Source organism: Manis pentadactyla, chromosome 8 (assembly GCF_030020395.1).
Source record: "Manis pentadactyla isolate mManPen7 chromosome 8, mManPen7.hap1, whole genome shotgun sequence".
NCBI classification, from domain to species: domain Eukaryota; kingdom Metazoa; phylum Chordata; class Mammalia; order Pholidota; family Manidae; genus Manis; species Manis pentadactyla.
Genome location: NC_080026.1, coordinates 110149416 through 110166345, shown reverse-complemented (window position 1 = coordinate 110166345; position 16930 = coordinate 110149416). Strand labels below are relative to the sequence as shown.

Here is a 16930-nt window from a genome sequence, read left to right as displayed (position 1 = left end):
TGTTTGATCCTTTTGGTCTTGTTTTTTAAGATTTTTAGGCAGGACTGAAGCAGTGCTCAGTCTAGGACTAATTAGTCCCTACTACTAAAGCAATACCCTTCTGTCTATTCTACCCATCCCCTTTCCCCGATTAAGCTTGAGATTTTCAAGTCTGGCTGGTGAGAACAGACATTATTCCTAGCCTGGTGTGGGTGCCAGTCAGTTACCTCTAATCTTTTTGGATGGTTCTTTCTCTGGCCTCAGATATTTTCCTTATATGTATGTGCTAATCAGTCCTCAGGTGAATACTCAAGAGGGAATCCTCTATAAAGCTCCAGAACTTCCTCTCTCTGCACAGTTCTCTTCTTTCTTGTACTCTGTCCCAAGAACAATGTTTGTAGGAACTCTGCCCTAGCAGCCTTGGTCTCCTCAGACCGTCAACTTTGTATTCTCAACAAATTAAGTTTTCCTGTCTCTGCCTGGGTTCCCCTCTGTGTTATGGGCTGGAAACTCTCTTAACACAATAAGCTGAGATAACTGTAGTACTAACTTCATTTGTCTCACATCTCTTAGGGTTCACTGTTCTTCTTTGCCTAATGTCCAGTGCTTTTCAAACTTTTGTTTCAGATATTTTGTCAATTTTTTGGTTGTTCAGGTGGGAGAGTAAACCAATCCTCCATCTTGGCCAGAATTGTCTTTAAAATATAAAGTATGCTTTTTTCCTAAAAGTTCTTTATGTATTTTACAGAATTAAAAATAACTGTTTTATGCACTTCTCAACTAAAACTACAGTTCTGTTCATCTGAAAACTACTCCCAATCGAGTGAATAGCCTTTTGCTTTAATAGTTACCCAATTCCTCACTCCAAGATGTTAGAACAGAACTGCATCTGAATATAAACCAAACTGCATTAAATCACTGTGCATGTACTTCACAATGACTGGCAAAACGCAACTGTAGTTCTACGTATAGCCACTTGAACTAGAGTAGCAGCATTAAATCTTCACCTCACTCAAGTATGGCCATTCTGTGGTTTGCTTTGCAGCTGACACCTCAAAGACATTATGAGGAAGAAGATAAAACTCAAAGGTAAGATTTATAAACACATGCTCCCTGCTCTTAGATTAAGTGCCCCTGAAGACTTCAACCTAAAGTGGATCTCTGTAAGTCAAAATCCTGATCATTCACATGCTGCTGTCTTCTATTTGGATACCAGTGAAAACTATTAAGTGACTACGTAAATCTGATGACAAAGAAGTATAAGCATTTATTTGATAGTGTTGAATGGGGGGGATGCACAATATAAAGCAGGAATGAATGAAAACTGTAGATATAGAGAAATGACAAGGATATTTCAGGCATGTATTGGGGTATTAAAGTACAAGTACACTATAGAAATAATGCAGGCTTTGGGGCTTGGATTCAAACCTTATCTGTGACAGTTATAGCTGTGTAACCTTGGGGAACTCACCCTATTTTAGTTCTCACAGTATTACCTCAAAAGGTTGTTGTAAGAATTAAATAATATGTGCAAAGTACTTAGAACAGTGTCTGGGCATAATGAGCCCAATATAATGTTAGTGATTGGTATAGTCATTATTATTGTTGTTTTGGAAAATTGCATGTGCAGGGGCAGGAAGGAATGTAGAATGTGTAAAGCATCAACAGGAAAGGTCTCCTCAAGAAGGTAGAATCTGAGCTGGCATTGAAGCATAGAAAGTGCTTAAAACAATGGAAATGGGCAGTGATTCTGGGTATAGGAAACAGAATGGGCCAATGTCCAAAGAAAAGAAAGTTTGAGAGCTGAGGAGGTGTAGCTGGTGTGTATGGTGTTGTACAGGCAGTACAGAGTGATAGGGCTGGAAGGGAAAAAAAATCACAGGGATTGGCAACTGTTTAGATATGGCAAATGAGTGAGAAGGAGGTGTCATGTGTAAACTAGATGTAATGTGGACATCTACATGGTCCAGTATCCAAGCAATAATACACTGAAAAAGCCTTCTAATAACCAAAACTATGTTAAAACTAGTTCAATATTTTGCCTGCCATTCTCCAAGACCATTAAAAAGCATGTAATTCATAAGCCTTAGGAACCATTCAACTTCATTTTATTTTCAGTAATTCTTACATCTTATTAGTTCTGGAACTTCTCATTATCTTAACCCCTCACTCTCCGTTTCTCCTGCCTGGAAACTCTCTCAACAATTTCAGCCCATGAGGACCTTGTCTTCTGTTTCCCTCTCCCTTTCCTTCTGCCTCTGCAGTCCCGTTTCCGTTTATCCAGTCTCCTCATTTTGAATCATGAAGCCTAGGGACCATCCTGGAAAGGGCAGAACTCTCCTTAAAGGGCAGATGTAGCAAAGCTATCAAAGACAATATTTTCTTTATGGGTGGGTGGTAGAGAGGTTTATGTTATGGCAGAAAGGTTATGTATTAACACTCTCATGTTAATTTTAAAAATCATCACACCAAGATAACACTAAGGTTTTGAGCCTTGGTGATAGGATAATGGAAGGTTTTTACGTTACAGAAATTGAAACACCAAGGAATAGAAGTGCAGCAGGGCAAGACGTTGAGTTTGGGACCGAGAATGTATTAGAGCTAAGCATTGTTCCAGGTATAGAAAGACAAAAGAAAGCTGGATGAACAGATCAGGAATTCAAACGGATTTGGGGTGATCTCCAAAGAAGTGGTAGGTAAAGATGTGGGAATGAGTGAGAAGAGAAATACACATAAAATATGGAGAAAGATGAGAGGTAAGGACAGAACTTTAGAAAATACTTACATTTCAGGGTAGGAGTTGACAAGGGGATACAAAAAAGAAGAGAGAAATCCTGGTGTCCAGGCCTCACCCAGGCCAATTCTATCAGAATCTGGAGGTAGGATTCATGCATTAACATTGTTAACAGCTTCCTAAGTGATTTTCTGTGCAGCCAAGGTTGAAAACCATTGTTCTAGTGGCTTATGTGATGCTTGGAGGTTTTTAGGGTCCTGTAGGAAAGCCATTGCTGAGGAAAAAAGACCTGGTTTATTGCATTTAAAAAAATGAAACTAACATTCTCATTTTGCTGAAGAACCTGAGGCTTAAAGAGATTAATTAATTTTGTGACCTTAAACAGAAATTTAATGAATTTCCCACTTCATACATACCTCTTACTGTCACAGACACAAACTTGCCTTCTCTCACCCACTCCTCCTCACCCCAGCCCAAACCCTCTCCTTTTCCTGAGACTTTCTGCCTCTTGTTCCAAGGCTGTGCGCTCCTTGCAAAGGCTCTGGGTTCAGAGTTTGAACACTGTGTTTCTGTCAGGTTAAAGGCTCACTTGAGGCACCTTTAGCAGCAGCAGGCCAGACCACATTGTCAGAGAAAACCCTCGAAAGGGGCTTTCTCAAAGCTTTGTGAGTCTGGGGGAGGATTAGCTTCTGGAAGAAAATGAGGGGTGTCCTGTATTTTGAGGTGCTGGAGGTGGAGACGCCCTGACTTCTATCTAGTACAGCCCCCTCCTCAGAGACTCCAGCAGCAGGCCCCATGCTGTTTATGAACTGGCGTCAAAGTCTGGGGCTGTGGTGGCAGAGCCTGCCAGAGCCGATGAAGACACAGCATTTGTGGGAATTCTGTGACTCCAGAAGGCGAAAGGTCAGTTTCTTTTCATTGACAGTATTCTTGCTGCCTGAGGGTTTATCTCTGGGAATCTTGCCTGGTTTCCAGGGTCAGGCTTCACCTCCATTGTTATCTGGAAACACAGGAATGGCTCTTTTGTCCTGCCAGACTGGGTTCACATTGGACCCCATTCCCCATGGCACCATAATCATACCTTTGCCCCATTAGTGAAGTCTTGCACTCTTCCAAAACATCTGCAAGAGTATTTTAAAAAATAGACAAAGCTGTTCATGTTCCTCTCACACATATATTTGTGCTTGATTTATATTACCCTCTGCATTTCATTTTTTCTCTGGGCTCCACGGAATTGCCCATGAATGGGATTCAGCGTTGGAATGCATGCGGGAGCTGAGGACACACCTGAAATCCCCTGCAAACATTTGTCTATCACTCATCCTCATACACAGAAAGGATCTGCACATATAACCCCTGATCTCACACCTGACTCCACCAGCCCACAGTCACACTAAAAGTGGGTTCGAGTTACACATGTGCTTGTTTACACCTCAGCTCCCACATTCTCTCCTGCAGGTTTGTGTACACAGGGCCTGTTCATTCCGAGCTAAGCCAACATCTGTGTTCATAGCCACATCAAAAACATACCTTTAGGTTCCTAAGGGACAAATGGCAACAAAGAAGGGCAACAGGGCAGCTGAAAGAATGGCCCTGCTCTTTCCTCTGTGTCTTGAAGCAAAACCACCAGAATCTTTTGGGCGAACTTGGTGTACTGGGCTGCAGTGCAGATGGGCCTTGATCTTACTCCAAGGCCAAGAGCAGCAATCTCCTCCCCAGCCACGTCTGCTGGGTTCCTCCAGCTGTCTCCAGGGCAGTTCTCCCTAAACGCAAACTATTAGCATTTCCTGTTAAAACATTTCTAATAAATAAATGAATACATCATCTTCCCAACCCTAAGCAGGTCTGAAGGCAGCCTAGGAGCTACTCTGAGCTAAGGATGGACATGGACCACCCAGCACCAGCCCCCTGGCCCAGGGCCAATGCTGCTTTTGTTTGAATTCCTGTATGAGTAACTTCTCGAGCTGACGCCAGCCAAACTCAGTGAAATATTATTTTTAATATTAAATAAATAGATGGTGGGGTGTGTTGATCTTTTTTCCCCCCAGTAAATTGCTGCATCACAACATAGAGGCCAGCTCTTGTATCCAGATTTCCTCAGATAGCAGAAGGAAGGTTGACATTCTCTTTGACCTTCCTTATGGAGCACTTACCCCCCAGGAGACAGAAAAGTCCCAGTTGGTGTTGGCAGGAGCCTATTTGAAGTAAGCTGGGAGTTCAAATGGGAACAAAGCTTGTATTTGATCACCATCCATTTTTGTTAATTTTTCTAACTTATTGTTTCCTTTCTATATACAAAAAGCACATACTATTTATATAAAAATCAGGAAACACAGATAAACAAGAAGCTGCTGAAATCCCACAAGAAATAATTACTGATAAATTCTGGTGAATACTCTTTCTAGCTTTTATATATTTATGTGTATATACTACACTTGGTGAATGCTGATTTTGCAAAGATGAACTCACACTGTACATATGTATATTTTTTACACAGAATTAGTGTTGGGCTTTTATATTTATTGTATACTGTCCTAAAGCTCTACTTGCAAGGGCTGCATAATACCCCACCATATGACTATGCCACAGTATGCTCAACTGGGCTCCCACTGTTGGATATTAAGGCTGTTTCCAAGTTTTTGCTGTTATAAACAACACTCCAGAAAAATCGCTGTAGCTAAATCTTTGCTTACATCCTTAATTATTTTCTTAGGATAAAGTCCCAAGAGTAGAATTTTTAGACTTTAACTATATATTGTCAGACTACCTTCTGGAATGATCACATTGACTTACGTTGCCACCAGCAGGGGATCAAACCTTCCCCTGCTTGTGTCTCTCCCATGCTGTGTATTGCTTTTCAAAAATGGTCTTTGACTTTGTTAGGCAAAAAAAAAAAACAAAACCGCACACTTAAACATTTAACATGAGAGATGACCGATATATAACTTCTACAGGTCTGAGTGGCGGGTGGCTGCAATGTTAGGCAGTGAAGGGGACAGACAGAAAAGGAGAGACTCTGGCTGTGGCAGCCTTAAGAAAGGCTCAGACAGTGAGAAGACACCTTGACACTGGGCACGGTTGGATGAAGGTACTGCCCAAGGTGAGTCAAGACAAGATGCTAAGCCATGGGGTGTCTCAAAAATGTATGCTCAATGAAATCCATTTAATTGGAGGGAAAAGACACAGAGGTCAAGGAGGTTTTGGGGAACAGTGTGGTAAGTCAGGTTAGCCCAGTTTTTTCATAGCAGGATTCCTCAGAATCTGTAAAATGCTATTTGGGGATGCTGAAGCTCCAAGGGGGGAATGTGATCTGCAATGTTTCCTAAGTTTATTTAACCACAGATCCAGCCCCAGAATACATCTCATGGATCTAGTGCTTGGTGGAACACACTTTCAAAAACACAGTTTGATGCCTTAAGTGGAACATGGTTTTCACAGGAAGGGTGGAGAATGGGAGATAGGACAGAAGAGATGGTAAGTAGGGTAGGAAAGAAAGAAGAGGATCAGAAAAGCAGAAGAATGGAAGGGACATTAGAAAAGAGGCCTGGAGAGACACACAGAGGGAAGGAAAGGAGAAAGGGATGCAAAGAGAGGTATGAAAAATTTAAGGGAATGAAGAAAAGAAAGTGGGGAGTAGGAAAGAACCAATAGAGAGGCCCCTTGTGACTCGGACCACCTCATTGCTTTTAGGGGAGCATCCTTGCCTGCAATTCTTTTTCCATACTCATCTCTTACAGGCCTTCCCAGCCCTGAGCATATCATTCTCCCCGGCAGGTTTTCTCTGAACTGTTACCCATCTCACAGCCCCTTCCTCAATGGCTATCACTTAAAATGCAAGAATTCATTTGCAAGGGAAGCTCAATATAGAAATTACTGGTAGGCCCTAAGGAAACCTAGAAAAAACAAAACATAAAATTCCAAAAATATTTAATCACAGCATCTTTCACTGTTGTATAGCTTCTTGTAGCACAATAGGACATGACCAAAATTAAACTAACATACTCTACTCAGCCAAAAAATCCAGTTACCCAAGGAGCAGATGGAGGCAAATTGATGGCTTTTAAGCACCAACTAGGCTTCTCACTCATGAGGGCCTGCCTGCTTTCAAGCAAACCGGAAGCACCAAAGTGGTAAAATAAATTCCTAAAAGCTTAAATGCAGTATATGTACACAGTGCTGAACCCTTTAGAATTTCACAAAAAAAGATAATTATTTAATGGAAACTATTTGTTACTTTTTAAAAGTCTCAAATAATACATGTGAAAATAGAAATAGGTATTTTCTATTCTGTTTGGATGACCATCATGGACCATCCAAATTTGAAGCCACTAGAGTTCTCAGAAATATGGGGTAGCATTGAAAGCAGTTACCTTAAGACTGATGCTAGGTTTCATTAAAACAATGATTCTCAACCTTTTGGTCACCAAGACTCCTTTTTTCTGAAGCGTTGTTCCGAGCAGTCAGTCATTTACCTTAGGTCTTCCTTCTGCATTCATGCCCACAATCGTTCATGGGTTCAGTGCTGGACTGTGAGGCTGACAAATGACATTCCAGAAATTTCTGTGATTTCAACAAATGTAAGCCATAGTGACTAGCACGATGCAGCCAGGGTTAGTGAATAGAATTAATACTATTCTGTCCAAAAATGAAAGAAACTTGACCTTTGGTTAACCTAGTCAACCCTATCACAGATACAGAGTTGACCTTTCACATTATTAAAAATAAGACATAAGCCATTATTACTGACTTCATAAATGCCCCAGGAGTCCAAGATTCTAAGGATGAAAACCTTCCAGCTCTCAATGTTTGCTGCATTTTTTAGAGATGATTTGTCTTGAATCTCAAAACCAGGCGTGCCCAGAGTGGCTCATGCACTGCTGCTCTCACTTTCCTTGCCTGTGGCAGACATGACTAATCAATCTCTGTAATCTTTCTCACTGATAGTTTTTATTTAATATAGTGTTAGAAGCAACTAATGAATCAGCTGGTGTGGAAAATGAAACCAACTTGTCTTTCCTTCTCTGCTCTATATCTTAGGCAATTTGATCATGACGCAAATACAGGAGATATGAACTCAGAATTCCTTTGGGTAGGAAGCTGGAGATACCATAATAAAGATGGGAGATATAGAAATGAGGGGAACCAAGAGATGCAGAGTCACATGAAAATAAGATCTGACTTTTCTCCCATCCCCACTGACAGCTGATTATAAATAGCCCCTCCTCATTCTTTCTGCTTCCATACTCCTCTTCCTTGTACAGGTGCAACGATTAGACAAAAAGGTATCAGAATGAAAAGGGAAGTTTAGTCCAATAATGGATTAATTTGGGCTGGAGAAACTTCCAAAATGGTCTTGAAATAATACTGATACCATCCTACTGGACCATAGCATTAGAGTTTCCTAGTCTCCCAAGCCCTTTCTCTCACATTAACTACTTGACAACCCTGTGAGAAAGGCAGAAAAGATGTCATCTTCCATTTTATGCATGAGGAAAGAGAAGCTTAACAAAGGTGAGTGATATTGCCAAGTAATATGGCTAGGAAGGGATGGAATTGGAAAAAGAACTTTACACTAAAACACAAGATTTTAAAGATTTTAGCACTAATGTGGACCTTTCTGGTCACCCCCCAGGCCTTCTGATGGTCTGCTTTCATTGTAGTCTGCTGTTCTGGAGGAATAGAGTAAGAAGTACTGCTCTTTACCATGCCTCTTACCCTTCTTTGTTCCCGCTCCTGTTCCTCATTTTTTGTCATCTTCATTTGTTGCCACCCTCAGAGTCCCCAAAGGCAGCTTGCTTGAGAGTCGCTTCAGAGGCATGGGGCTGCCATGGTCAGGTTTGGTGAGGTGTCTTCTCACCATGTCTCCACACGCCAGAGAGAGAGAGAGAAGAGGCTCTCCACTCTATCTTCTTAGAAGGGCACTAATCCTATCATGGAGGCTCCCCTATCATGGGCTCCGCTATGCCTAATTATCTCACAAAGGCCCCATCTTCTAATACCTTCACATTGGGGTTAGGGTTTCGACAGATGAACTTAGAGGGGACACATTCAGTCCATAGTGATCAATCAGGATGATTTCAGTTGTAAGTAACAGAAGATCCAACTCAGGGGGTTTAAACAGCAAAAGCATCTGTTGGCCCAGATAACTGAAGGTTTCACCATTCATCTGTACTCACTCCCTCCTTGAGATCTGATTTAGAGCCGTCTTCATTCTTCCACGTGGAAATTGGCATTTTATCATACCAGCCTGGTAGAATCTGAATTTTTACCTTATTTAAATCACTTTGCAAATGACTTTGGAATTTATATAGTTTAAAAGTTGACAGTCCATTATACTAAGTGAAATAAGCTAGTTATAAAAGGAAAAATACTATATGATTCCACTTCTATGAGGTACCTAACTTCATAGAGAGAGAAAATAGAATGGTGGTTGCCAAGGGCTAGAGAAGGGGCAAATGGGAGGGCATTGTTTTATGGGTAGAGTTTCAGTTTTGCAAGATGAAGAGTTTTGGAGGTGGATGGTGGTGGTTGTTGTACAACAATGTAAATGTACTTAATGTGCCTGAGCTACATATAAAAATGGTTAACCTTACTTGCACCATCATTTCTTTAAAAAACTCTTATTCCTATTATAAACATCTTACTTGGTCAGCAAAAGTGTTTCCCAACTCAGGCACCCAGACTTTCTTTTAACAGTTAAATTGAGACCTCCCTTCTCCATCTGCTCAGTCCCTCCTGGCTCCCCCCAGTGCTCCAGCTGCCATCACCAGACCTACCCCAAAGGGCACTTCAGTCCTCTCCCTGAGACAGCCCGGGTGGAGACAAATCCCCTTCATCTCTTTTTTGAGCAGAAGCAAGGAAAGTGCTTTTCAAAAGTAAAGGAAACTGGGAGGGGGCGGAAGATGGCGGCGTGAGTAGAGCAGCGGAAATCTCCTCCCAAAACAGCATATATCTATGAAAATATAACAAAGACAACCCTTCCTAGAATAAAGACCAGAGGACACAGGACAATATCCAGACCACATCCACACCTGAGAGAACCCAGCGCCTCGCGAAGGGGGTAAGATACAAGCCCCGGCCCCGCGGGAGCCGAGCGCCCCTCCCCCCAGCTCCCGGCGGGAGAAGAGCAGGCAGAGCGGGAGGGAGACGGAGCCCAGGGCTGCCGAACACCCAGCCCCAGCCATCTGGGCCAGAGTGCAGGGCCCTCGATACTGGGAAAACAGGGCAGCAAGAACAGTGAGCAGGCACTGGAGGCTGGGCGACAGAGGACATAAGAAAAGCGCGCGACCATTTTTTTTTTTTTTTTGCTTTTTTGCTGCTTTGTTTTGGCGAGCGCTTTTTGGAAGTCTTAAAGGGACAGGGACCCCAATATTAGGGAAACAGGGCAGAAAGACCGGTGAGCAGAGGCCTGAGGCTGGCACCGGAGAATAAAGAAAAACGAACGACCACCTTTTTTTTTTTAATTAAAAATTTTTTTTTTTTTTTTTTAATTAAAAAAATTTTTTTTCTTGTTTTTTTTGTGGTCGTTGTTTTGTTTTGGCGGGTGCTTTTTGGAAGTCTTAAAGGGGCAGGGCAGGCCACTTAATCCAGAGGTAGGGAATCCGGGATCTCTGGGCACCCTAACCCCTGGGCTGCAGGGAGCAGGGAGGCCCCTTACGGAGATAAATAGCCTCCCAACAGCTCCTGCTCCAACGCGACTCCACCATTTTGGAGTAGCTGCCCGAGCCAGGCCACGCCCACAGCAACAGCGGAGATTAACTCCATAGCAGCCGGGCAGGAAGCAGAAACCCTGTCTGCGCGAAGCTGCGCAGCACAAGCCACTAGAGGCCGCTGTTCTCCCAGGAGAGGAGGGCCACAAACCAACAAGAAGGGAAGTCCTTCCAGCCGTCACTCGTCCCAGCTCTGCAAACTATTCCTATCACCATGAAAAGGCAAAGCTACAGGCAGACAAAGATCACAGAGACAACACCAGAGAAGGAGACAGACCTAACCAGTCTTCCTGACAAAGAATTCAAAATAAGAATCATAAACATGCTGACAGAGATGCAGAGAAATACGCAAGAAAAATGGGATGAAGTCCGGAAAGAGATCACAGATGCCAGAAAGGAGATCGCAGAAATGAAACAAACTCTGGAAGGGTTTATAAGCAGAATGGATAGAATGCAAGAGGCCATTGATGGAATTGAAATCAGAGAACAGGAACGCATAGAAGCTGACATAGAGAGAGACAAAAGGATCTCCAGGAATGAAACAATATTAAGAGAACTGTGTGACCAATCTAAAAGGAGCAATATCCGTATTATAGGGGTCCCAGAAGAAGAAGAGAGAGGCAAAGAGATGGAAAGTATCTTAGAAGAAATAATTGCTGAAAACTTCCCCACACTGGGGGAGGAAGTAATCAAACAGACCACGGAAATACACAGAACCCCCAACAGAAAGGATCCAAGAAGGGCAACACCAAGACACATAATAATTAAAATGGCAAAGATCAAGGACAAGGAAAGAGTGTTAAAGGCAGCTAGAGAGAAAAAGGTCACCTATAAAGGGAAACCCATCAGGCTAACGTCAGATTTCTCAACAGAAACCCTACAGGCCAGAAGAGAATGGCATGATATATTTAATACAATGAAACAGAAGGGCCTTGAACCAAGGATACTGTATCCAGCACGACTATCATTCAAATATGACGGTGGGATTAAACAATTCCCAGACAAACAAAAGCTGAGGGAATTTGCTTTCCACAAACCACCTCTACAGAACATCTTACAGGGACTGCTCTAGATGGGAGCACTCCTAGAAAGAGCACAGCACAAAACACACAACATATGAAGAATCGAGGAGGAGGAACAAGAAGGGAGAGAAGAAAAGAATCTCCAGACAGTGTATATAACAGCTCAATAAGCGAGCTAAGTTAGGCAGTAAGATACTAAAGAGGCTAACCTTGAACCTTTGGTAACCACGAATTTAAAGCCTGCAATGGCAATAAGTACATATCTTTCAATAGTCACCCTAAATGTTAATGGGTTGAACGCACCAATCAAAAGACACAGAGTAACAGAATGGATAAAAAAGCAAGACCCATCTATATGCTGCTTACAAGAAACTCACCTTAAACCCAAAGACATGTACAGACTAAAAGTCAAGGGATGGAAAAACATATTTCAAGCAAACAACAGTGAGAAGAAAGCAGGGGTTGCAGTACTAATATCAGACAAAATAGACTTCAAAACAAAGAAAGTAACAAGAGATAAAGAAGGACACTACATAATGATAAAGGGCTCAGTCCAACAAGAGGATATAACCATTCTAAATATATATGCACCCAACACAAGAGCACCAGCATATGTGAAACAAATACTAACAGAACTAAAGGGGGATATAGACTGCAATGCATTCATTCTAGGAGACTTCAACACACCACTCACCCCAAAGGATAGATCCACCGGGCAGAAAATAAGTAAGGACACGGAAGCACTGAACAACACAGTAGAGCAGATGGACCTAATAGACATCTATAGAACTCTACATCCAAAAGCAGCGGGATATACATTCTTCTCAAGTGCACATGGAACATTCTCCAGAATAGACCACATACTAGGCCACAAAAAGAGCCTCAGAAAATTCCAAAAGATTGAAATCCTACCAACCAACTTTTCAGACCACAAAGGCATAAAACTAGAAATAAACTGTACAAAGAAAGCAAAGAGGCTCACGAACACATGGAGGCTTAACAACACGCTCCTAAATAATCAATGGATCAATGACCAAATCAAAATGGAGATCCAGCAATATATGGAAACAAATGACAACAACAACACTAAGCCCCAACTTCTGTGGGACGCAGCAAAAGCAGTCTTAAGAGGAAAGTATATAGCAATCCAAGCATATTTAAAAAAGGAAGAGCAATCCCAAATGAATGGTCTAATGTCACAATTATCGAAATTGGAAAAAGAAGAACAGATGAGGCCTAAGGTCAGCAGAAGGAGGGACATAATAAAGATCAGAGAAGAAATAAATAAAATTGAGAAGAATAAAACAATAGCAAAAATCAATGAAACCAAGAGCTGGTTCTTCGAGAAAATAAACAAAATAGATAAGCCTCTAGCCAGACTTATTAAGAAGAAAAGAGAGTCAACACAAATCAACAGTATCAGAAACGAGAAAGGAAAAATCACGACGGACCCCACGGAAATGCAAAGAATTATTGGAGAATACTATGAAAACCTATATGCTAACAAGCTGGGAAACCTAGGAGAAATGGACAACTTCCTAGAAAAATATAACCTTCCAAGATTGACCCAGGAAGAAACAGAAAATCTAAACAGACCAATTACCAGCAACGAAATTGAAGAGGTAATCAAAAAACTACCAAAGAACAAAACCCCCGGGCCAGATGGATTTACCTCGGAATTTTATCAGACATACAGGGAAGACATAATACCCATTCTCCTTAAAGTTTTCCAAAAAATAGAGGAGGAGGGGATACTCCCAAACTCATTCTATGAAGCTAACATCACCCTAATACCAAAACCAGGCAAAGACCCCACCAAAAAAGAAAACTACAGACCAATATCCCTGATGAACGTAGATGCAAAAATACTCAACAAAATATTAGCAAACCGAATTCAAAAATACATCAAAAGGATCATACACCATGACCAAGTGGGATTCATTCCAGGGATGCAAGGATGGTACAACATTCGAAAGTCCATCAACATCATCCACCACATCAACAAAAAGAAAGACAAAAACCACATGATCATCTCCATAGATGCTGAAAAAGCATTTGACAAAGTTCAACATCCATTCATGTTAAAAACTCTCAGCAAAATGGGAATAGAGGGCAAGTACCTCAACATAATAAAGGCCATCTATGATAAACCCACAGCCAACATTATATTGAACAGCGAGAAGCTGAAAGCATTTCCTCTGAGATCGGGAACTAGACAGGGATGCCCACTCTCTCCACTGTTATTTAACATAGTACTGGAGGTCCTAGCCACGGCAATCAGACAAAATAAAGAAATACAAGGAATCCAGATTGGTAAAGAAGAAGTTAAACTGTCACTATTTGCAGATGACATGATACTGTACATAAAAAACCCTAAAGACTCCACCCCAAAACTACTAGAACTGATATCGGAATACAGCAAAGTTGCAGGATACAAAATCAACACACAGAAATCTGTGGCTTTCCTATATACTAACAATGAACCAACAGAGAGAGAAATCAGGAAAACAACTCCATTCACAATTGCATCAAAAAAAATAAAATACCTAGGAATAAACCTAACCAAAGAAGTGAAAGACTTATACTCTGAAAACTACAAGTCACTCTTAAGAGAAATTAAAGGGGACACTAACAGATGGAAACTCATCCCATGCTCGTGGCTAGGAAGAATTAATATCGTTAAAATGGCCATCCTGCCCAAAGCAATATACAGATTTGATGCAATCCCTATGAAACTACCAGCAACATTCTTCAATGAACTGGAACAAATAATTCAAAAATTCATATGGAAACACCAAAGACCCCGAATAGCCAAAGCAATCCTGAGAAAGAAGAATAAAGTAGGGGGGATCTCACTCCCCAACTTCAAGCTCTACTATAAAGCCATAGTAATCAAGACAATTTGGTACTGGCACAAGAGCAGAGCCACAGACCAATGGAACAGACTAGAGAATCCAGACATTAACCCAGACATATATGGTCAATTAATATTTGATAAAGGAGCCATGGACATACAATGGGGAAATGACAGCTTCTTCAACAGGTGGTGCTGGCAAAACTGGACAGCTACATGTAGGAGAATGAAACTGGACCATTGTCTAACCCCATATACAAAAGTAAACTCAAAATGGATCAAAGACCTGAATGTAAGCCATGAAACCATTAAACTCTTGGAAGAAAACATAGGCGAAAACCTCTTAGACATAAACATGAGTGACCTCTTCTTGAACATATCTCCCCGGGCAAGGAAAACAACAGCAAAAATGAGTAAGTGGGACTATATTAAGCTGAAAAGCTTCTGTACAGCAAAAGACACCATCAATAGAACAAGAAGGATCCCTACAGTATGGGAGAATATATTTGAAAATGACACATCCGATAAAGGCTTGACGTCCAGAATATATAAGGAGCTCTCACGCCTCAACAAACAAAAAACAAATAACCCAATTAAAAAATGGGCAGAGGAACTGAACAGACAGTTCTCCAAAAAAGAAATACAGAGGGCCAACAGACACATGAAAAGATGCTCCACATCGCTAATCATCAGAGAAATGCAAATTAAAACTACAATGAGGTATCACCTCACACCAGTAAGGATGGCTGCCATCCAAAAGACAAACAACAACAAATGTTGGCGAGGCTGTGGAGAAAGGGGAACCCTCCTACACTGCTGGTGGGAATGTAAGTTAGTTCAACCATTGTGGAAAGCAGTATGGAGGTACATCAAAATGCTCAAAACAGACTTACCATTTGACCCAGGAATTGCACTCCTAGGAATTTACCCTAAGAATGCAGCAATCAAGTTTGAGAAAGACAGATGCACCCCTATGTTTATTGCAGCACTATTTACAATAGCCAAGAATTGGAAGCAACCTAAATGTCCATCAATAGATGAATGGATAAAGAAGATGTGGTACATATACACAATGGAATACTACTCAGCTATAAGAAAAGGGCAAATCCAATCATTTGCAGCAACATGGATGGAGCTGGAGGGTATTATGCTCAGTGAAACAAGCCAAGCGGAGAAAGAGAAATACCAAATGATTTCACTTATCTGTGGAATATAAGAACAAAGGAAAAACTGAAGGAACAAAACAGCAGCAGAATCACAGAACTCAAGAATGGACTAACAGGTACCAAAGGGAAAGGGACTGGGGAGGATGGGTGGGTAGGGAGGGATAAGGGGGGGAGAAGTAGGGGGGTATTAAGATTAACATGCATGGGGGGGTAGGAGAAAAGGGAGGGCTGTACAACACAGAGAAGGCAAGTAGTGATTCTACAACATTTTGCTATGCTGATGGACAGTGACTGTAAAGGGGTTTATAGGGGAGACCTGGTATAGGGGAGAGCCTAGTAAACATAATATTCGTCATGTAAGTGTAGATTAGTGATAGCAAAAAAAAAAGGGCAGTTCCTGTGTGGTAACCTCCAACGAGTTCTACACAAGGGTATAAAGGGCATATAAAAGTGTAGGCAAAGGGTCTGTTTGTGTTTATACAGAGGATCAAAGCCTAATTGGGCTACCCCAAAAATGAACTAAGATACGATTTGAAAAAGAACTTCCAACATCTGCACCCTCTGGAAGACTCATGCCAGAAGATGATCATCAAAAAACCCCAACAAAGATCCACGCACTGCTACAGCTGTAGATGCACTCATCCCACCAGTTCCTGGACCTGCCATGGGAATGAGGAAGGAGATATCTAAGCTGGCCTGTGCATACAGTAAAACAACAAAATTGGACTGGATCTATACTGTTGGAACTCAACCAAGAATTTGGAGAAGTGCAAATTGTAGCGCTCCAAAGTCTTACAACTACAAACTATTTATTGTTAAAAGAACATATGGCATGTGAACAGTCCCCAGGAATGGGTTGTTTTAATTTGTCTGATTTCTCTCAGACTGTTCAAGTTCATTTGGACAATATCCACCATATCATAGATAAGTTTTCACAAATGCCTAAGGTGCCTAACTGGTTTTCTTGGTTTCACTGCAGATGGCTGGTAATTACAGATATGCTTTGGTTATGTAACTATACTCCTATTATGTTAATGTGTGTGTGCAATTTAAGTAGTAGCTTAAAAGCTATCCATGCTGAAGTTACTCTACAAGAAGATATATCAAAGAAATAATCAATCTTCCCATGTTTTCTTCCGCCTGCTACTTCTATAGCTTTTCTTCTTCCTTCCTAATTACAACCCTTAAATAGAATTCGTGCCTCATATCAAATTTACCGAGTATCATAATTCTTCCAAGTGGTAAAGATACCTCAAGACAAATGCTGGGCATAGAAGCCACAGGGCATAAATATGCAAAGAAGTAAAAAGCTAACTTTTTCAAACAATAAGGCTTCTCTCTCACTTACCAACTTCACATTTCCCTGTATGGCCCCGGAAGATGACTGGTTAGCCAGAGACGGGTAAGATTCCTCAAGGGAGGAACAACCTAAGACAGGCACAGTCGCAGGGGGGTCATCAGGTGAG

The 16930-nt window shown here is 41.5% G+C and overlaps 1 long non-coding RNA gene across 2 annotated transcripts in view; it reads right to left on the bottom strand.

The window, feature by feature from the left end:
- LOC118912923 (uncharacterized) overlaps nt 1–16930 on the bottom strand; it is a 74067-nt gene that overhangs the window by 30030 nt on the left and 27107 nt on the right. The window contains exons 3-5 of one of the 2 annotated variants that reach the window (XR_005024994.2): nt 7186–7273; nt 4244–4487; nt 1930–3713 (exon numbers count right to left, since the gene is read on the bottom strand). The exons of the other annotated variant lie outside the window; for it this stretch is intronic. This is a non-coding gene — a long non-coding RNA (uncharacterized LOC118912923). Of the gene's footprint in view, nt 1–1929; nt 3714–4243; nt 4488–7185; nt 7274–16930 lie in introns of those variants that run through there. 2 annotated transcript variants of the gene reach the window in all.